The following is a 21,867-nucleotide window of genomic DNA, read 5'->3' on the forward strand; positions in this document are numbered from 1 at the left end:
GCATTCAACGCCACAGTGAGAATGGAAGAGAGCGAGTGTGATTAGTGACATGCTCGCCACATCATTGGCATCATTCGGGATGTGCAAAAGAGGAAAGACAGCGTCTATTAACCCAGTGAGTAGTTTATGTGCAGCTGTTTGAAGGCACCGGGACGGCCACAATAATTAATATTCACTGATGGATTTTGGTGAATGGTTTTTAACCGTACTGACAACACCATGGGAAGGCATTTGAGGTAGGTGCTTGTGCTTGCCAAGTGTCTCCAGTTCTCCCGTTTCCTGCAGGACTGCCCTTTCTGGAGCACTGTGGCCTGGAGGCAGGAGGCCCATCCAGTCAGTGAGTTGTGAGACAGAGTGACACATCATTCCAACCAGAGCATCTCATTTTTAGTGGGAGGCCCTCCAGAGCCCACTCTTTTCCTTTGGCCCAAAGACCAGAAACATCAAAAAGACTCAGCCAGAGAGGAAGCAGTGCTGACATTTAAAGCCCCTGAGATTCTGAGGTTTACTACAGCAGAACATGGTCCCTCCTGACTGAGACAGTACTCTTAAACTGAGTGTGTCGTCGTTAATTGTTGGTTTGGCTACTCTGATGGTTAATGGCATGCATCAATTTGGCTGGGCTAAGGGGTCACTGGGAAAGCACTATTTTGGGGTGTGTCTGTGAAGACATTTCTGAATCTGTGGACTGAGTAAAGACATCCGTCCTCACCAGTGTGGGAGGGCATTAGCCCATCTGTTGGGCGCGTGAATAGAACCAAAAAACGGGGGAAGGGTGAATTCTTACCCTCTCTTGTGAGCTGCGACTTCCATCTTCTCCTGCCCTCAGACATCAGAGCTCCTGGTTCTCAGACCCTCAAAGTAGATGATACCACTGGCTTTCCTAGGTCTCCAGCTTGCTGATGGTAGATGTGGAACTTCTCAGCCTCCGTAACTGCGTGGACCAATTCCTACAATAAATCTCCTCTTATATATCTATATGTATCCAATTGGTTCCATTCCTCTGGAGAACCCTGACTGACACAGCTACATTACAGAATTTAGATTACAAAAGGTGTGACTGAAACAGGAAGGTGAATAATACCACTTCGATGATTCCAATGAGGCTCTCCAAAAGGAGACTCTTCTTTGGCCTACAAACTTTTTAATCTGTAGGTTTCCACAATTAAATAAGAGGAAATTTTGGGTGGGAGAACCTCTGTTTAAGAAAATACTAAGTTTATTAAGGAGATGCAGCTGCGGGGAAAAATATCTTTCCATTTCTACTGTTTATTGTGGTGGACTATGCTCTCCACGCTTACTGCCAGTGATTACGAAAACAGCGTTAAAGTAAAACAAAATAGAATGCAGATAATAAATCTATGTTAAACAAATGTGAAAATTTAAAAAGTGCACAAAACAAAAGAAACTAAGAAGTTAAAGGTAGGAAGAACTCAATAAAAAGAATAAAAGGAATGACCAATATATAATGTAAAATAAAATTTAAGAAATTAAATGTTATGCTTTGGGAATTAAACATAACACACGTCAATACATAAGCAGAGTGCTTGAGTTAATCTGTAACCCAAGGGTAGTTGATTAATACCTGATGCTCCCTGACCCAAAGTCCCGCTCCCTCCCTAACATTGGATGAGCTGTAATGAAGCATCCTTAGCCCAGAGCGTGACTGTCCTTCAAAAATCCCAATCTGAATCTGCCTCTGAGAGACCACTAATTGGTCTATGGGATTTGGAGATTAACTTTTCATTGACCAGAAATATTATTCAGGTAACTCAAACCTGGTATGAACAGGGTTGGAGAATCCAAGGAGCCAGGGAAACAAACCTCTTTGCACAGAACTCCTCTCAGTCCTGTGCCCACAGGACATTCTCTCACCTGAACCCACTACAGATTTAGCGGCTTCAGAATGTTTGTTGTGTTGGCACCAGAATTTGTCTTCCCGGCAAGATGTGGGGCAGAACGCTGGAAATGTTGCAGGTAGAGGCTTCCCTGGGTTTACAGATGGGACACGCAGCTCTTTCGTGCCTACGCCTGCTTGCTAATATGATTGCACACGTGGCCAAACACAGTTTGAGACTTGTTTCTGCGGAAACATACCACTGGAGAGTGTGGCTGTGGAGATATGTAGCTCCCATTTACCTTTAAATGTCAGAGGTTGCCAATAATTATCGAAAGGCCTCACAGTTATCAAAAAAATCTGTGTAATCAAATTGGGTCAGTCTGCAACAACTAAAATATAAAATGTGGAAAGTTTCAAGTCAAGAAGATAGACGAGGAGAGATAAGCAGGGAGAGTACAATGAGCTAGGAATAAATCCAATTATTGAAAGATCATTATAGTTGAAATAAAAAATCACGTGATAATACAAATGAAAACCCAAAGCTCAATCGCATAAAATCGAAAGTTTCAAACAATATAAATTAAGAATATTAACGATAAAAGTCACAAAGCAAGGGGCACCTGCATGGTTCAGTGGGTCAGTTGAGTCAGTTGAGCATCTGACTCTTGATTTTGGCTCAGTTCATGATCCCAGGGTCCTGGGATTGAACCCCAAGTAGGACTCCATGCTGAGTGTGGAACCTGCTTGGGATTCTCTTCTCCCTCTTTCTACCCCTCTCCCTCATTTGCAGTCTCTCTTTCTAAAATAAAAAAAAAATTAAGTTACTTAACAAGATTTTAGAATGAATAAAAGGTAATGGTATCTATGAAAACAAAACATAGATAATGTAAGGAACTATTAAAAAGTAAAATAAAAATCCTAAAATTTGAAAACATAAATTAGAATGAACTAAAGTTATATGAAACTATGGTATGTGGTAGTTCAAAATATGCCCACAAATTCTTTGACACCACCTTCAAAAGGTGGAGCCTAATTTCCCTCTCCTTGAGTGAGCTGAACATACTCACTTCTGATGCACAGACTAAAGCTGAAGTGATGGCATGTGGTTTCTGAGATGAGATCATAAAAGCCTCTGTGGTCTCCTGCGTGCTCCATCTTGGATCTCTGGCTCTGGCAGAGACATTGTGAGGACATTCCAGTGGCCCTATGGAGAGGTCCGCGTAGCAAGGGGAATAGCCATGTGCTGAGTCATCTTAGAGGCAGGTCGTCCAGTACCAGTCAGGCCTTCAGTTACTCTAAACTTGGCTGACATGCCAACTGCAGCCTGGTGAGAGACTGAGCCAGAACCTCCCATCTAAGCCACCCCCAGACACTGGACTCTCAGAAACTGTGTGAAAAAATGAGTATGTGTTCTTTTAAGCTACTAAGTTTTAGATCATTTGTAAAGCGGAAATAGATCATGAACACAAATTGCTAGAACTATTTTTAAAATAAGCAAATGTATTAGAAAGGAGTCAAGTAAGGTAAGTTCTAATGGAACCCTCTCTTTGCAGATAGAGGGGGTCTCAAAGCATAAAACTCCCAGAGGAACTCTCTCAGGACCATGCCACTCTTGATCTTTGAACAGGTAAACCCCAGCAAGAATCCCTTATCTAGGACCTACCAAATGGAGCAGGCCCATCCTCTCTTGAAAAGAGAATCTTAAATCCACCACCTAACTCACATCCATTCTGGCATGCTGGGGCCAGCTCGTACTGGCTTGTGAGAGAACACTGCTATACTTTCAGTGATTGATTAAATCAGTTACATTAAAGAAAAAGGCAATAAACACTGATAGCTCATCACATCCTAATTATTTTACTACATTATACTCTTCTCTGTGCTTTTGAGGTAACTGATGTGTACTGAATCTATATGATGGAAATACAGCACTGAACATCTCTTCCCAACTGCTCGTTCAGTGGGAAATCACACTGGTAGCTGGTGACCAGCTGTGGTGGGAGTAATTATACCCTGGGAATTAATAGAAATCTGGCCTGGATTTACTATTTTTTTTAATTGTCTGTTCTTTAGGAAGTGATAGGGAAAATGTTAATAATGCAGTTATTCTGCAATAGGCTGTCATTTCTGTACCTGTTGCATTTGGAACAAGCACAAAGCTTTGAGGAAACATTCTTCCAGGGTTCAGAACACTTCGCCCAATTCAACATGGAAGAATGAGTGGAGTTCTAACACGTGCCTTCATGGGTTCACTTTGATCTTACCAGTTAAGGGAAATGAAAATACCAAACAATATGCAATTTGAATTGCATTCTGTCCACTGCAACCACAGGTTGCAAAACACAAAAATTTGGCAGAAATTAACATCGACATTCTATGAAAAAAATCTATCAACTTTATGGAATTTATAACAAAAAAGATGTATATGTGATTTGTAAACTGTGCGCTACCTATCCTCTATACCAGCAAAATTTTTAATAAACGTGTGTGTATATATACTTCATTTTCTTAAAAGAGCCAGTTTTTAAACATTGCCACTAACTCATTCTGATTATGACAGATGAACACTATTGTGTATGGCAGGGGCTGTGCTGAGGGGCAGGGATGCTCAAGGTACCTTTCTTGAGGGCAAAAGCAGAGGCAGTCAGAACAAGGAAGGAGAATCAGGTAACTATTTCCCAGCCTGATGGCACCTACCAGATCTATAGGATGGAGGGGCAGGTGGCAGGAGCTGCAAGAGTTTTCACAGGGGAAAGGTTTCAGTTCATGTTACTGTGCCCTCATTTGTAATAGAAGCCGTGAGGGCAAATCCAAATGACACGTGAGCACCTGCACACAAAGACTTATCTTATCTTACACCCTTTGCTCCCACAATCCAGCACCTACCCTTTCAGGGCACTGAGCCTAGTAGATGGTTGATAAATATTTGGTAGATGCCTGCATGAAAATAAAGAGGAAGCGAGAGCTGCTCTCACTTTATACTTGTATATAATTGGCAAGGGTTTCTTTCAAAGTTTATTTGAGAGAGAGAGAGAGAGCACATGCGAGTTGGGGAGGCACAGAGAGAGAGAAAAAGAGAGAATCCCAAGCAGGCTCTCTGCCCTCAGTGTGGAGCCCAACATGGGGCTCGATTTCACCACCTGTGAGATCCTGACCTGAGTCGAAATCAAGAGGCGGATGTTTAACTGACTGAGCCGCCCAGATGCTGCAATTGGCAAAGGGTTCATGGTGCTCTGCGGGGATGCCTGGGGAGGTTCCCTGGGAAGTTACAGCCAACATTGCACTTAAATCACTGAAAATACACTCCACGCATACAAGCCTCGGTTTAGGTACTCAAAGTTGTTGGGTTCTTTGGAGCCTCTAACCATGGGACAGCGTGAGGACTAGAGGACATTGTCCCTGGAGCCACGGTGCAGTGACAGTAAAGCCCTGTCTCTTCCCTGAGCACTCATTATCAGCAGCCTCAAACACAGACACGCACCCTGTGCTAAAAGTCCTCAACATTTTTCTGATTATTTTACCTTCTGCAGACAAAGGCAAAGGTGCCTACATAGCCTTCCTGGACAAACTGTACCCTAACTCATTTCGCCAATGAAAAATTACTTCTAAAATCCCTTGAGCTAACTAGTGAAACTTTTAGGACTAATTTGAATGTTGACAAATAAAGCTCAACCTTGCTCTGTTGTGAGGGGACAGCAATCTCTTGGTTATGTTCTAGTGACACAGCCCTTGATGTATGGGTTCCTGAAAAAGAACATTTGGTTATCTAACTTTCCCTGGGTATAAGGCATAGTCTACACTCTAGTATCTCATACGGACAATACACAATACTAAATAGATTGAAAACACATTTCTTTGTAGTCATTTGTCCTTAAAACTGCAAGTGTAATCTTTGCATGTGGATACATTTGATCTCTGGCTAAAAAAAAAAAAAAAAAAAAAAAAAAAAAAAATGGCATACATAAAACTTCCCTCTGCTGGACGTCATTTTAATGGGTGACCATAATTACGTTAAGGGGTCCAGGTGTCAATAAAATATAAAGACTGTTCAGTCTTAATACCATGCCGAGGCTCTTGAATACAAGGAACTTCTACTGAAGTGCAGTACAAATCAGGCCAAGGTTGACATTAATATCGCACCCAGGATTCTCAGACTCGGTAGTAAGACCATATGTTACAATCACCTTTGGTCTCAGTGAAGTAGATTTGAGCTTACCCTTTTGATGTTGCACAAATAACACAGCTTGATTCAAACTGGAGCCCTTGGGTAGAGCCGTCAGCTGCTCTCTCCAGCAGCCTAAGATGGCTGTTTTCCACTTATTATTTCCTGTGGAAAGTGAGATTCTCTTTGGAGTGTCAACAACTTTGATGATTTCTCACTGCAGAAGGAACAGGGATGAATTATTCTGGAGAAAATGCTTTCTTTTTTCTTGCTGGTATTCGTGAAGGGCCTGGCACTTCCAAGAGAGTGGCTGATATTCTCCAAGGCTTTGTCGTCTAGACAGCATTATGTTCAGGGTTTTATTAATTCAAATTAAATATTCTTTAAATGATATAATCTCATGGAAGTATTATCCTCCATTAGGAAAACATTTTCAGGAAGAGTTCTGAAAATACTATTTTTTAATTGAGGCTGCCATGTCGCCAAGCCGTCCCTAATTTAAAGAATGGACAATGAAAGGACCTTTGTAAGACTTAAAAGAGTGGGCCAGGGTAGGGCAGGGACATCAGCACAGCATAACCCTTCAAGACATGAGCTCTATCTGGTTTTACATCCTCTAACTGTGGGACTTTGAGCATATTTTCTTCACCTCGTTAAGCCTCTAGTTCTCACCTTTAAATTGGGGGTGTTGGAGAACCGAGTCAAAGCCATTGCGAAGGTTTGATAAGGGACAGATCTTCACACAGTGACTAGTGCATAATAAACATCAAATAGGGATGCCTGGGTGGTTCAGTCGGTTAAGCGTCTGTCTCTTGATTTCAGCTCAGGTCGTGATCTCTCCTGATTCGTGAGCTTGATCCCCGTGTGGGGCTCTGTGCTGGCAGTGTGGAGCCTGCTTGGGATTCTCTCCATCACCCTCTCTCTCTGCCCCTCCCTTGCTCTTGCTCTCTCTCTCTAAAATAAACTTGCAGTTGAGCACCTTTTAAGTGCAAAAAGCACCTTTTTGTCTGGGTCCGTGGGGATAATGAGACAGGAATCCTGCCCACAGGGAGCAGGGCAGGTAAGATTTTTTGTGTACCTAAAAGTCACACAAAGTAGGGACGGGTAAATGGCTGAGAAAGATAAAAATAAAATGTTACCTGTACTCAGAGGAGACACAGAGGGCCTCTTGCAGGGGAAGTGTTGGGAGACCCAAGGAAACTTCTGGGAGATGATAGGTTTGGGACTCAGAGGGAACGGGGGAAGGCAGAGGGACAGAAGGGACAGGGCCAGTATTCAAGCTCTTCTTGTGTGCCAGACACACGGCTGAGCTCCCCAACTTTTGCTGAGGGAGGTACAATTATTCTTATGTGATTATGGATGAAATTGAGACTCAAGGTGATTAAGCCACTTGTCTAGAGTCACACAGCTGACAAGTGGCAGTGCCAGGGCGGGAGTGCAGGTGTGTCTTACCCTGCAGCCTTTTCAAACCACACGACACGAAGGATGGGAAGGTGAGTGGCTCAGCTTGGCTGGGGTGAGGACGACGGGAAGGAACATAATGAAAACCAGGGTAGGGACCGACCTGGCCCAGAATGCTACAAAACCATTAAGCAGTGGGGGGCAGGTGACATTTTGGACTGAGAGGTAATATGATCAGAACTGAGTATTGGAAGAATAATTGTTGAGGTCCTCGTCACTGATGGTCTAGCGAGGGGAGCGCTGGGGCTTGGTTCTGGCAAGTTCTTCTGGCCATCAAGCCTCTCTGGGTGCCATTTCCCGCAGAAGCTGAGCCACTCAATCCCAAACTGTAAGACAGCAGGATTAATTCCTTGAGGGCCCACGGATTCTATTTTCTAGAGTAGTAGTTCCAAATATTTTGACTGTCAGGGGAAAATGTTCATATGCGAACCACAAAAATATTTGGATACAATTTCAGGAAATTTCAAACCCTGAAGCTATGGAGAAGTGGTTCCCAAACTTTAGTACACTATAAAGTGCAGCCAGAGAGCTCGACGATGATGCAGATTCCCAAACCCTAGTTTCTACGAGAGTAATCTAAGAGATCTACAGATGAAGCCCAGGAGCCTGCCTGTTAACAGACATTGTCAGGGGATCCTAATACATTTGGCCTGTAGACGAATTCCAGAAACTCTGACCTAGGGGTCCCCAGGCCTCAGGGGCAGAACCCCTATTCTAGAGCATCACAGATACATACTGAAAAATGGACCCCAAATACAAAATTAGGACCGCTTCCTAGCCCCTCACTACAGTTCCATTGTACAGGTTTGGTTGTGGCCTCTCTCTCTGTCTCTTCTTTTTGGAAAAAAAGAAAGCATAGGAAAGGAGACATTGGGGGCCTCTTTTCCAGTCCCCCCCCACAAAGCACTCTGCACGCAGTAATGGACTCCGGAATTGAACCAGGGGCACAGAAGGCCCACTATCATTTGTCAATAATTGCCCACATTTGCCGCTCTTTACCTGCAAATACCAACTCCATAAGGTAATCCATTTTTCCTCCTCAAGGAGTACTTGCAAAATAGGTAAACATTATGCTAAGAAAATGCCATGTGGCTCCCTGAGAAGAATTATCTAAAAGGTTACTCAAATGTGAGCAGGCCATTAGCCACAATGAACATTAAGAAGAAATGTGGTTTGGTGGGCAAGGAAAAAAAAAAAAACTTGAGACATAATTATCTATTGAAAAGGTAGCAAAAGCAAGAGACTGCTGAAATAAAGTATGCCTGTGAGAAGGAAAAAGTGACTAAAATATTAAAAACATTCACCCATGAAAGGTCTGCATTTATCAAAGTGAGCAGTCTACTGAAAGGAAGTGAGTAAAATGCCAGCCCAGCGCCCTGATGACTTCTTTGTTACATAAAAAGCTGCATACTCTTCCAAAAATACTTTCTCTTACATGCACAGAGCAGATCTAGCAAATATTAGTGGATTTACTCTGCCTACCTTCAAATCAGCTGCATTTTGGCAGTGACTCGTGCTTGTAAAGAGCCTTTCATCTGAGGATTCACAGCCCACAAGGTGAAGTGAACTCCTAACTACCCACTTGAATAAGAAACAACCAGCATTGACAGAGTCCTACGTTGCTGAAACTCCGTCTTCAACATTGGAAGACATTTTTACTTTGAAAATAATGTTAATGTTCACAATGAAATTCTTTCAACCTTCCTGTATGTTTGACAACGTTCGTAACAAATGCTGGGGAAAATAATAGCAAGAAATCAGGAAGACGAGCCAGGGGGTGGGGACATAGGCACCTGCACCTTCAGTTGTTCTAATTCTTCTTTTTAAAGTTTATTTATTTATTTTTCAGAGAGAGAGAGAGAGAGAATGAGCAGGGGAGGGGCAGAGAGGGAGAGGGAGACAGAGCAGATGTGGGGCTTGAACTCATGAACTGTGAGATCATGACCTGAGCCAAAGCTGGACACTTAACTGGCTGAGCCACCCAGGCACGCCCAGGTGTTCTAATTCTTAAGTTGTGAAAAGGCTTTATTAATATGCCCCATCACTTACATATGCATAGAACACTTATTTCTTTTTATCAAATATTAAATTTTAATTAAATCAAAATGAGACATGAAATTAAGTGTATTCCATTTGAGTTGCTTTGGGGTAAGAGCAAATGTCAACAATTTTTTCGTCATTTGCTTCGTATCCACAGACAGCACAGAAGAGACATTTTGAAAGTGTTCCTCATGTCAGTGAGTTGGTTGAAATAAAAACTTTGGGCATCCTGCAGTAAAGAAACAAAATCTTGTGGAAGTGTTTCTGTTCCTATAAGCTGACAAAAGAGACAGTGACTCGGGGGGTGTGAAGTAGTGGGTGGGGGGTTCCTCTGAGCTCATGCCAGCACCTGAGCACAAGGTCCTAGGCTGGGCTGGAGAGTTACTTCCTGGTCCAGGCTGACACTGGGAAAAGACCCAAGAAGCAGAGGAAGAAACCGGGGTCATCTCTGAATCATGATTTGGAGCAAGGACTAGGGCAGATACTAAAGCTGAGGAAGAAAGGACACTTGGGGGTTGGCTGGGGGAGGGCACTACTCAGAGGCCACCTACCCATGTCCCAGGAAACCCAGATTGGTAAGGTGCCAGCTTCCTCGTAAGGGATTTCCATGGATACTCCGGTGGCAAGAATGATGGCTCAGACCCTGGGGCTTTGCCAGGCACTGTGGTACAAACCCCTTCCCTATGCAGTAGGATATTCATGCCATCTTCCAACTTTGCCTGAGATTCCACTTATCAAGATTCACTGAAGATAACAGGCACCCAGGTAGTCGTGGGTACACTGGGAGACATCCATACCCTGGGTGACTATTTAATCAGATAGTTTTTCCCAACACATAGTTAGGAGTGGACATCCCCTGGAGGACAGCATATGGTCACTGGGTGCCAAGGGAGAAACAACCCATTTGGACACAGTGCATTTGATCATCCCCAAGTAGACCAATCCTTCCTTTCCAGAAACCAGACAGCAAAATCTTTCGGCCCTGCTCAACGGGCTAAGTGGCCCTTTAATTTTCCTCTGGCTCTTTCATCTTTCCTTCATGCAGGGTAGGAGGAGAGTGGATTTATGTAATCCCAGAACCTAACCACCCTCTGGGAATGAGACAACTGTTGTCTTCTTGAGTCCCCAGATTTACTGCTTCCTTCCTGGGGTGCCTCCACTCCTTGCCTCACTTGCCGCAGACCTGAGAACTGTTCCCTAGTGGCCCAGGTATGACTGGAACATTCTCACGGTGGTCATTTACATCTGAAAGCTGAAGTTTGCTGTCTTTGTTCATCCCCCCCCCCCCCCCCCCCCCCCCCCCCCCCCCGGCAACCCTAGTTTCAGATTACATTTTACACAAAATCAAAATGTACAGAGAATCAGAGCAGCTCTGGGTGTAAGGGATGGGAGGTCTGATCTCTCCTCGGAACCTGAGACTTTTGTGCACACAGTGTGAATAAAAACCACTGCCTCGCAGGGAATGAGGGTTAGGAACCATAAGTAGTGGGCACTTCAAGGCACAGTGAGGGATGGACAAGGGCAAACAAAACAACCAGGGGGAGGGGGGAGGGGGTCTAGCAGTTTGCATCCTTCCGGCTGCTCATCCATTCCTCCCTGGGATAAGAAGCATCCCTTTCACTGCGCACATGGCTTTCTAGAGAGCCTCTGCATGCTGTGTCCAAGGATTGCTTACAATGGGACTGAGAAAATAAGAGTATTTTCCAACACCTTGTATTCCTTTGAGCCTCTGATAATGAGGGCAGACTTCTAATTGTCACATTGGTTCCCTGTAGGGATCTGTGCCAATTAAGAGGATTCTGAGTTCTGGGGGAAGGAATGGGGGGTTGGGGAGAGACTCATGCCTCTTTTGATTGCTTATTTTCCTCCAACCTAAAGCATGCTATAAAGGTGATTTTGAACATTAAGTAACACATTACATTCAAGTGCATAGAATAATAGTTTAATTAGTGCATAAGTATAGTTCGGCCTGTCCGTTTGAGTGCATATAATCCTGTTTTAATTAATACACAAGTAAAATTTGACCCTGTCTATAAGTGCGCATATGTGTTTGATGTCAAACAGGCATATATGAAAGAATTATTATGAAAAAAACATCCTAGCAGTCTCTAAAGCCCAATGGTGAAAATACTGAGTTGTAGATTTTTTGTTTTTTACTTAATAATAAATAAAAGTAACTCTCAGTGACTGTGAAAGTCTTGTATCTGCTTAAATATTCAGCTCATCGGAACTTAAAACTCACAGCACACAAGTAACATTAAACTAATCTCAAAAGCTGTCCGATAAAATACCAAAAAAAGCATTTTACTTTTGTTATTTCCAAGTGCCATCTTACCAAAAAGATTTCCTACAATGCAGCTGACAAAGGGAAAAGGGATAAGAATGCCCAACCCTTTGAGGGAGAGTCTACATGAAACACTTGCCAGTCTGACAGTTTATCATTCACAGGCAATTCCTCAAATTTCAGAATTGTAGATTTTTCTAGGTACGAGCTAGAACTCCCAGGAGGGGAAAAAGGATTTTCCTTCCATTGCTTCTCATACATCTTTTACGGGACTGTCTTTTCCCACTAGATTGTCCACACGGAGCTCCTGTCCGTGGGGACTGGACGGCACACAGTGGGTTTGCTGAAACCATGATGCCTACAGAGCAAATACTCACTCAAATTTTGACCAAGACCTAAGGAAATACCAGACGTAGACACTGGGAGATGCAACTTGAAAATGAGATTTTGTAAAACAACACACCAGAATGTAAACACGTGTATGTGTTTAACTGGTGACTCTGAATAGCTCAACACCTCAGGGAGTTACATTTCCCATCCCTCAGAATGGTTTTGGAACTCCTTGACTATACAGTTGTAATCTTCGTTCCATATAAGAAAGTCAGATACTCTCTTATTTTATAAATTTACGCACTTATCTTGTTTTTATTTTAGACTTAAAATTTGAGGGGGCACCTGCGTGGCTCAGTCGGTGGTGCAGCGTCTGACTCTTGGTATTGGCTCAGGTCACGATCTCACGGTTTTGTGAGATCGAGCTCCACATTGGACTCCGTGCTGACAGTGGAGAACCTGCTTGGGATTCTGCCCCCCCCACCGCCCCTCCCCCACTTGCACTGTCTTTGTCTCTCAAAATAAATAACCTTAAAAAAAAATTGAGGAACAGAAGAATGCAATAGAAAACACAAGGGCTCTCCATGCTAGCACTTCCCCATCTTGCCCGCCAGTGTGCTCCCAGAAACCTTTTGTAAGTAGGTGAGAGTGCACACCGTGCCATGCTGGTGTCACTTTCTCTGAGTTAGAGGACACTGGTTCCTTTAATGTCCCCTAGATGCCTAAACTTTCAAGGGTATATTCCTCTTCACTGTGTGCGAAAGGACAATTGCACTGCATACGTGTCACCCAGGCCCCACTTCTAGCTGAACCCACTGTCTGGTTTCCTTGGGATCCAGCTACTTGCTCTATCCACACTGTCACCAGTCAGCTGGGCCACTTTCTTGCTCAGGGCTGCTGGCACCTACTTAACAGATTCCTCCTCACCCTGCTCTTGCTCCCCAAAATAGCCTCCAGGCCCGGGTGATCTGTGACCTAAGAGCTCTTCTTCTCTGGACAAACAGTGCTCACTCCCTAACACGGCTGACAGGGCCCTTAAAATACAGACTCTGCTCTCACTCAGACTTGGTTTCCAGCGCTCTGATCTCTGCATGCATGCGCTCCCCATGCGGGGCCCTTCAACAAGTTGTCATCTCCTGGTGACCGATTCCTGCTTTTGGTTTAGGCTAGTTTGTGTGGGTTTCTGTTACACCCAAGAGCCAAGAGCCATAGTGCATCTATGACTGGAAACCAAGTGCATCCACTGGAATCATCTTCTGTCCAAAAACTCTTTATAATGTTCAATGGACAAAATAACCACTTTCTTTCCATCATCTCATGGCTCTGAGCTACCCTGCAGGCTCAAAATCCACTGAGCCGTGCCAGGCAAAGAGTTGCCCCTACCTGGGCATGGGAAATATATTTAAGATACAAAGATAAGAAAAAGCAATAAAATACAATGTTGTCAAGGAATATGCAACAGTGGTGTAGGGGATAGCAAAGTACTACCATGCAATAATTAAGTCCCTATTTTTTTTTCTTCTATAAGTGGAATTGGGCTGAGTTGGGAAGCCTAAGTTCTTTTTCTGGGCTTTGCCTAGACCAGTGGTTCGTCCCAACTCAGGAAGTGGGCAGAGGACAGCAGTGCTGCTGAATATCCCCCATGGCACAGGATGGCCTCTAACAACACAGAAATGTTGTCAACCCAGCCAGCAAATAATGGTGCTTTTCTTGAAAAGCCCTGCTCTAGACTCTATTTTCCCTCTTAACTGGTATTTCCTTTACTTCCAGATTCTGTATCACTAATCATTAAAATATGGTGGAAAGATAGCCGAATTAGTAATGCACATCGTGAGTCTTTCTTGCTGCTGTGAAAGCAACAATGAGTAACACACGTCATGACTCCTTGTAATTACCCAATAATGTAAGATGGGGGAGGCAATGATTTCTTTCTTTATTAATTTTAAATATACAAGCAATGCATGAACACATTCTCCTGCTAAACAATTTAAACATCACAGATAAAAGTCAGGTTTCCCTAGCAACCACTCCCCCCTTTGCCCTCAGAAGTTGACATTGCAGTTTATTCTCAGTGTGGTTTGTACCTTTCTATGAACAAAGACCCCTTTCCTGCTCCCCTTAAACTGTTTATTTCACCAATCCTTCCGGAGTAAAATAACATCCATTGTTGCTTAACTTGCACATTGCTAATTACAGGTGAAACTGAGCATCTTTTCATACGTTCATTGACAATTTCTAGTTCCCCTGAGAACTGCCAGTTCATTTCCTTCCTCGTTTGTGTCAGTGTAGGAATGTGTCCCTTATCCCCATTGATTAGTACCCTAAATGCTTTGACAAGTATATGCTTGTGTTGCAAGTGGATTCTCCCAGCCCCACGTCTTCACTTGTATTTACTTTTGTTAACCTTCTTTGCGACAGAAGCTTTCCATATATTGATGCGTCAAATTTGTCAAGTGTTTCCCTTAAAGGTATTGCTTTCGTTGTTTTGTTTAAAGTCTTCCCAGCTCAGTGATTTCCAAATTCTGAATTCCAATTCATTCTTTCCGAACAGAGGCTGCCTGCCATTCAAATAGCTCCTGCAAGGCAGGACGCCCAGGATGCAGGACCTAAAAACCCAGCCACCCTTCAGACATCTGCACCCGGAGTCCTGAACTTATCAAGTCCCAAATCAAATCATTAACTTCCCTCCCCCCACAAGCTGCTCCCCTGTGACCACTGCAGGAGTCATTCCTGCCTCCCTCCTTCCCCGACTCCTCCATCTGCAACCAGGTTCTTTTGATCCTAGCTTCTAGTGATCTCCACTTCTCGCCCCTCTACCCCAGGGCCCTCGCCCCACTTCCCACGGCCCACACTCTCCTCACAGATTCAAAGCTGCTCTCAAATAGCCTCCTGCCTCCAGTCTAATCCCCCCAACCCATCCCCCACCATGCTGCCAGACAGCTGTCCCCAAAACTTGGGTTTGGTTCTTCAATTCTTCAACTCTCTAAAATCTTTCAGATGTTTCCTCTGAAAAAAGGTCAAACTCCACAGCACAACAGAAAAGGTTCTGATGGCTTTGCCACCACCTACCCACCCAAGTTTATTTTTTTCCCCATCTCCAGCCATTCTGAGCCACATGTGGAGCTCTTGTCTCTGCCTAGAACCTTCCCCTGGCTACCTCTACCCATCCCCTCAGGTGTGGCTCAGGCCTCAGTCCCAGAAAGCTACCCTGGTCAGAACCTCCCCTCCACTCCCCTCCCAATCTGAGCTAAGTGCTCCTCTTAGATTCATCCCAAGGTCCTCATGCTCACCTCAATCTTGGCACACAACAAACTGTTCCATAATTGTATGTTTCTTTGTATCTCATCCAGGATGGACATATAATTGTGGCTTGAATTAATAATATCCCTTTGTTCAATGAACACACAGGAATATGATCTTTGTGCAATGCAAGGTACAAGACACTGGGGGCACCATGCAAAAGTTGAAACAGGTCCAGATCATGCCCTCAAGACTTGCACACAAATCTATACAAAAAGAAACTAGTTAGGGGCGCCTGGGTGGCTCAGTCAGTTCAGCATTTGACTCTTGGTTTTGGCTCAGGTCATTATCTCACAGTTCATGAGTTTGAGCCCTGTGTCAGGCTCTGCGCTGGCAGTGCAGAGGCTGCTTGGGATTCTCTCTCTCTCTGCCCCTCCTTCATCACTCTCTCTCTAAGTAAATAAATCAACTTTAAAAAGAAAATAAACTAGTTATAAATTGACAAGGCCCAAAAGAGAAATAGACCTCACGTGGTATGGGAGTTCAAAGAAGGAGAAATAACTAACTACTGATGGGGATGCAGTGGGGGCATGTGATGTGTGAGTGTTCAGGAGTGCTGGCTTTGGAGTGTGCTTGTGTGGTTCAAGTCCTAGCTCCTCCATTTCTCTACTAGCGTATCACTTGGCCTCTCCAAGACTCCATTGTTTGGTCTCTACGGTGGGGTGGGGGGTGATCAGGATAGTACCTGTTTCTGAAGACTAAGAATTAAATGAGATAATACTGGTAACACTCTTAGCACAGTGCTAGATGTAAAGTAAGGCAGAAAAAAAAATGTGATCAGCCATTTTTACAGGAGGAAGAGTGGCATACGAGCTAGGACATAAATGATAGAAAACACCTAGATGGACAGCATGCAAATTTTGTGAAGATTCATTTTTTTTTTTCATTCCATAACCCCTCAAACTTCTTTTTACCACTTCCTCCCTCATTTTCCCTAAACACACATTTCCTAGAAACTGTCTCCCACCCCATCCTACCCATGTACTCATTCTGTCTCCTCGTAGGTGTCTCATTATAACACCTTCCCAGGTCCTTCCAGAATCTGATTATCTGGACCTCTCCCAACTTCTCCCCACCTGTAGTTGGTTGATAACATGCCCCCAAAATTCATTCCACCTGTAACCTCAGAATGTGAGCTTATTTGGAAGTAGGGTCTTTGTAGATGATATAACTAAGGATCTCAAGATGCAATCAACCTGGATTTAGGGTGGGTTCTAAATCCAATGACTAGTGTCCTTATAAAAAGAGGAGAAGCCACAGACACAGGGAAGAGGGCCATGTGAAGAGAGAGGCAGGGATTGGAGAGATGCTACCACAAACCAAGGAAAGCCCAGAACCACCAGGAACTGGAAGACGAAGACAGATTGTCTCCAGGGCCTTTGGGGTAGCACGTCCCTACCTTCACATTGATATGAGATTTCCATCCTCAGAACTAGGAGATAATCAGTGCCTGTTGTTTTAAGCCACCAAATTTGTTGTAATTTGATACAGCAGCCCTAGGAAACTAATCCACCATCCCATCAAAGTGCAATCACGCAGGATCTTTCTGAAACTTCCCACTCTGATCATGCCTCTTACCGTCTAGCATTCTTCAGTGGCTGGCATAACCCCTGGGAGGAAGTGCAACCACGCAGGCATGGCACACAGGCTCCTTCCTATTGGGCCACCTCTGAGCTCTGCAGCTGCCTTCTGTCATCTCACGTGGCCAGACACATGCAGGCCACATACCGTGTGCCTGTGTCACCATTCCTGACACCACTGCCCAGCCTGGCATCTGGTACCTCCTACTTTTCTCTAGGATTAAGAATTCAAATTGACCTCTCTGCTCAGTGACGAGAATGCTTGCAGAATGGATGGTATTCACCTTAATTCCTCATTACTCTTGAATGAAAAAGATTCCTACCATACTTTCAAGTAACTAATCTATTTTTTTAAGTTTATTTATTTATTTTGAGAGAGAGAAAGAGAGAGAGAGAGCAGGGGAGTGGCAGAGAGAGAAGAAAGTGAGAGAGAAACCCCAAGGAGGCACTGCACTGACACAGTGGAGCCCAACGTGGGGCTCATTCTCACCGCAAGACCACGAACCATGAGATCGTGACCTAAGCTAAAACCAAGAGTTGGACATTCATCCTACTGAGCCACCCAGCCACCCCATCGAGTAACTAATCTTCTATAATAATCTACAAAGAGTGATATGAAATGCAATATATGATCATACAGTACAGTACAAATTAAACAATTATTAGTATCTTTGTGCATAAGGAGGCCTTTATTTATTTATTATTATTTTTTAACATTTATTTATTTTTGAGACAGGGAGAGACAGAGCATGAGAGGGTCAGAGAAAGGGAGACACAGAATCTGAAACAGGTTCCAGGCTCTGAGCTGTCATCACAGAGCCTGACACGAGGCTCGAACTCACGGACCACGAGACCAAGACCTGAGCCGAAGTCGGATGCTTAACCGACTGAGCCACCCAGTGGCCAGGAGGCTTTTAAATGTGACTAACCACTATCCTTTCTAAAAGTATCAGCAATGGTTAAAGATTTGGCTCAGGGGTCAGCTTTTCCAGGGAGCCTTCCTTCACCCATCTCTGCCTCGCAGTTTGATTGGGTGTTTCGTCTAGAAATACATACCATTATATCCTGGCAGCTTCTGACCTAACATTTACCATATTAAAGACTTCTGACTCCTTATCAGTCTCCTTCACCAGACTGTAAGGGTTTTGACCGTGTCCTGTTCATCTTTATGACCCAGTGACTGTAACTGTGCTTGAACCATATGGGTGCTCATAAACACTGGTTGAATAACTGCATGGATAAATGAATGAATGAATGGATGGATGGATGAACAAGGAGTTGGAAGAAGGTCTCCTTTTGGGACCCAGAATCTCAACACACACCAATGGCTTATAGCATGGTTTCTTACCTCTGGCATGAATGATTGACGGGCATAGCCTCTAACTTTATTTGTCTGACTATAAAGCTCATGGCATGTTTTCATAACTGCTGGCATGATTGATTGAAAGGAAAACCACTGCCAAAGAAGTTAAATGATTACACGGAGTCCACAATGCCTGTCTATGTATAAAAGAGCCCCAAAGAAATGTAAAAAGCTCTTGGATAGCCATGGCCTTTTCAAATGCAAAAAGAGCCAAAACAAAAACACCCTAATGTGCTCAAAGTAATCTAAATTTCACAGAATAAACATCTTACACCTTTATGAATAATCTACTGAGTTGTTATTAATAACTTGTGATGACTGGAAGAAGGCTGGATGTCAGAAGATACTGTATTCATTCACACACACATATACACACACACACACGTCTGCAAAACCCCAGTTTCCTTGACATTATTTTCTAATTTCCTAACCTTATGATATATGTACTCGGACATAATTCACACACAATACACTAAAATTAGAAATTTCATGTAAGTGGTTACCAGTGTACTTTAGAAATCTCCAGCTATGGACACACAAGTCTTCAAAAACATAGGAAAGAAAAGAACACACACACACACACACTCATATACACAATAAACACAAACAGTTTCGCAATGCACTATAGTCACACTTGAAATACATGCCAGTGAAACATTAAAATCTTTCATTTTCATTATTTATTATTGACGGACTGAGAAGCCCCTGACATTAAAACAAAACTTACAGGTAGACGAAGTTAAGGCATTTCTCAAAAAGTAGAAAGGTACTGAAGCGGGGGGCAGTTTAAAATAAAAGCAGATATATTCCCAGACCCAGAGGGAAACAGACCTATTCTTCCTTCTGCCCTCACCCAGGACTCCTCACTCCTAAGGCACACCCTGATAAAAGAGCTCTCGTAATGACCTGCGCTCGGCACGACAGTATTCTAAATAAGCACTGGGTAAGTGCTGCTCCACACTGGGCATCTCCTCAATTCTGTAAAGAAAAGTCTGTGCCCACCTCCCCTTCACACTGCACTTGGTCAGTCCTGGAGACCTGAGCTAGACCAAGGTTGTGACCATGGTGCCTAGGGGAGAGTGGGGGAGACCAGGAGGTCCACAACCCCCTCTGCCCAATTCCTACACACATAATTGCACCTCCAGCTCAGAAATACACATCTTTGTTTTGTTATTTATGCACCTTTTCTTAGCTGGCTTAATTCCTTTCCTTAAGTAGTTGAGGCATAAATAAACAAAAAATAACTAATAAATAATGAATGGCAATGGAGCAGCCTTTCTCCCTGTGCTTTCCCGCTGCTTCTGTGTCTTCTACCCACACAGAACAAGATGCCCGCTCCCTCGGACTGATCCTCATTCCCCAGCCTGATCTGCGGCCTTTCTTTCAGGAAGGGAAAGAAAACCAGGAGCAGGTGGGAGTCCAGGAGTCGTGGGGGACCCACGAACGTTCCTGAATGACTGGCCTGTGGCCTGGGCCTTAAATGGAAGGTCTGGAGCTCAGTCATCGTGGGTTAGGAATACGGACAGAAGCAGAGCCTGCATCCATCCCCACTCTTCCCAGCACTTCCTCCAGACAGAACAAGGGGGAGTGGCTGGCATACAGACAGCACTCCTTCAGTGGGCCCAAGGATGTGTGTGTGTGTGTGCATGCGCATGTGTGTGTGGTGTGCAGGCACGCCCGTGAGCAAACTGGTCAACCATAACCATGTTCTCCTTTCCATATATGATTTATGATCAAATCAAATGGGATGGAGTTTGCACTCTTTTCTCTAGTAGCTTGGCAGTGGAGGGAAATTGTTCTGGGAACTGGACTGGTTATTTTTACTGGCAGCCCTTGGCACAGGGCACTCAAGACCTTTGAGTCTTTCTCTAACTCACGTGGTGTGTGCCACTGTGCTCCTTGTCACCTCCCCTGCCCTTGCTGGACAGGTCACAGGGGACAACACTGGGTTGCTTCTGTTCACGAACTTAACAGCCATGGTTACCAACACAGGTCTTGGTGTCTAACTCACACAGGTAAGTGACTCTTCTGTTTGCTGCTCACGTGACCTTGGGAAAGTTCTCTGACTTCTCTAACACTCCTTTGCTTCATCTATAAAACAACAGTTGCCTCCTCACAGACTTGTCGAGAAAATTGGCCAAGCTGATGCTTAGTTAGAACAGTGCCTGGCATATAACAAGTGCTCCCTAAATTGTAGCTGCCATTACGGTTATGTTATTATCCTAGTGAGAGGGGATCTTTGTGTAAAGAGGCCACTAACATGGTCTATGGTGGTGGACCTGGGATCTCCACATGAGATCTTACTCAGTTGCCTTTTCTCTTTATGAGATCTCCTGGTTTACTGCCTGTAGTGGCATGAATGGTGCCCCTGCCCCCAACCAAAGAGATGTCCACATCCTAATCCACTGGCACTGTAAATGTGACTTTATTTGGAAAAGGGGTGAACATGTAATTAAGCCAAAGATCCTGAGATGAGAGGATCATCCTGAACTACCCAGGCAGGCCCTAAATCCAGTGAGAAATGTCCTTATAAGAGACACACAGAGGAAAGACACAGAGACAAGAGGAGGGGGCATGGGACCACAGAGACACAGATCAGATCCATGCAGCCATCAGCCAACAAATGCCTGGAGCCACCAGAAGTGACAAGAGGCAAAGAACCCATTCTCCCAGAGCCCCTGGCAGGAGCACAGCCCTGCCACATCTTGATTTCAGACTTCTGGTCTCCAGAATAACTTTCTGTCATTTGAAGCCACCAAGTTCGTGTTCATTTGCTACAGCAGCCCTGAGAAACGAATACACTGATAAATACGTTTTGAAAATTATCTTGCATTTAATTTTTAGCTCCTTTTTGAATTTTAATTTGTTTTGTAAAGCAAAATGAAACAAAGAGTAGCAAAGAGTGACTCAATAGACAGGTCAACGTACTAGTCTATAAATCTTGATGTTTGCTGAAATGGGTATCCAATTGTTTATGGTGTTAACACGAAATCATTTTTTCTCTCTCCATCATTTATGAAAAAAGAGATATCACAGAGCAAGTGACAGATGTTTCCATCACATTTGCATATTCAATAAAGACAAATGGGCTGCCAAAGGAGCAGGCGGATGAAAAGCACCAGAATTTCCCAAGGAATTAACGGGAGATGATCGGAGCTACAGTCATCATTTAGAGGACGCAAATGCACACAAGTAACGTGACAAATAAACCTCGCAGAGAAATGAATAAAGGGAATTAGGGTGAGGAAAAAGTGAAAGAGAAAACTTAAAACATAAGCTTAATTAGCCAAGAATGATAGAATCACTCAGTCTTAGTGACACAGGGTCATCCAGTTCACCCTCCAAGATAATGAAATCAGTAATCACCTCCACAATACCCACTGACAGTTGTCAGTCAGCCTCTGCTTGAATACTTCCAGGAACGGGCAGTTCACTATCTCATGAGCCTGTGTTACTTAAAAGGTTTTTTTGAAATATCATTCTTAGCCAGAGCAAGACAAAATGTGT

General features: G+C 43.9%; 1 protein-coding gene across 1 annotated transcript in view; it reads right to left on the bottom strand.

Moving 5' to 3' along the window:
• The window catches only part of HECW1 (HECT, C2 and WW domain containing E3 ubiquitin protein ligase 1), a 401,044-nt gene that overhangs the window by 347,685 nt on the left and 31,492 nt on the right, over positions 1-21,867 (bottom strand). The window lies entirely within an intron of this gene.

The sequence above is a fragment of the Panthera leo genome, chromosome A2, assembly GCF_018350215.1.
Source record: "Panthera leo isolate Ple1 chromosome A2, P.leo_Ple1_pat1.1, whole genome shotgun sequence".
Lineage (NCBI taxonomy): Eukaryota > Metazoa > Chordata > Mammalia > Carnivora > Felidae > Panthera > Panthera leo.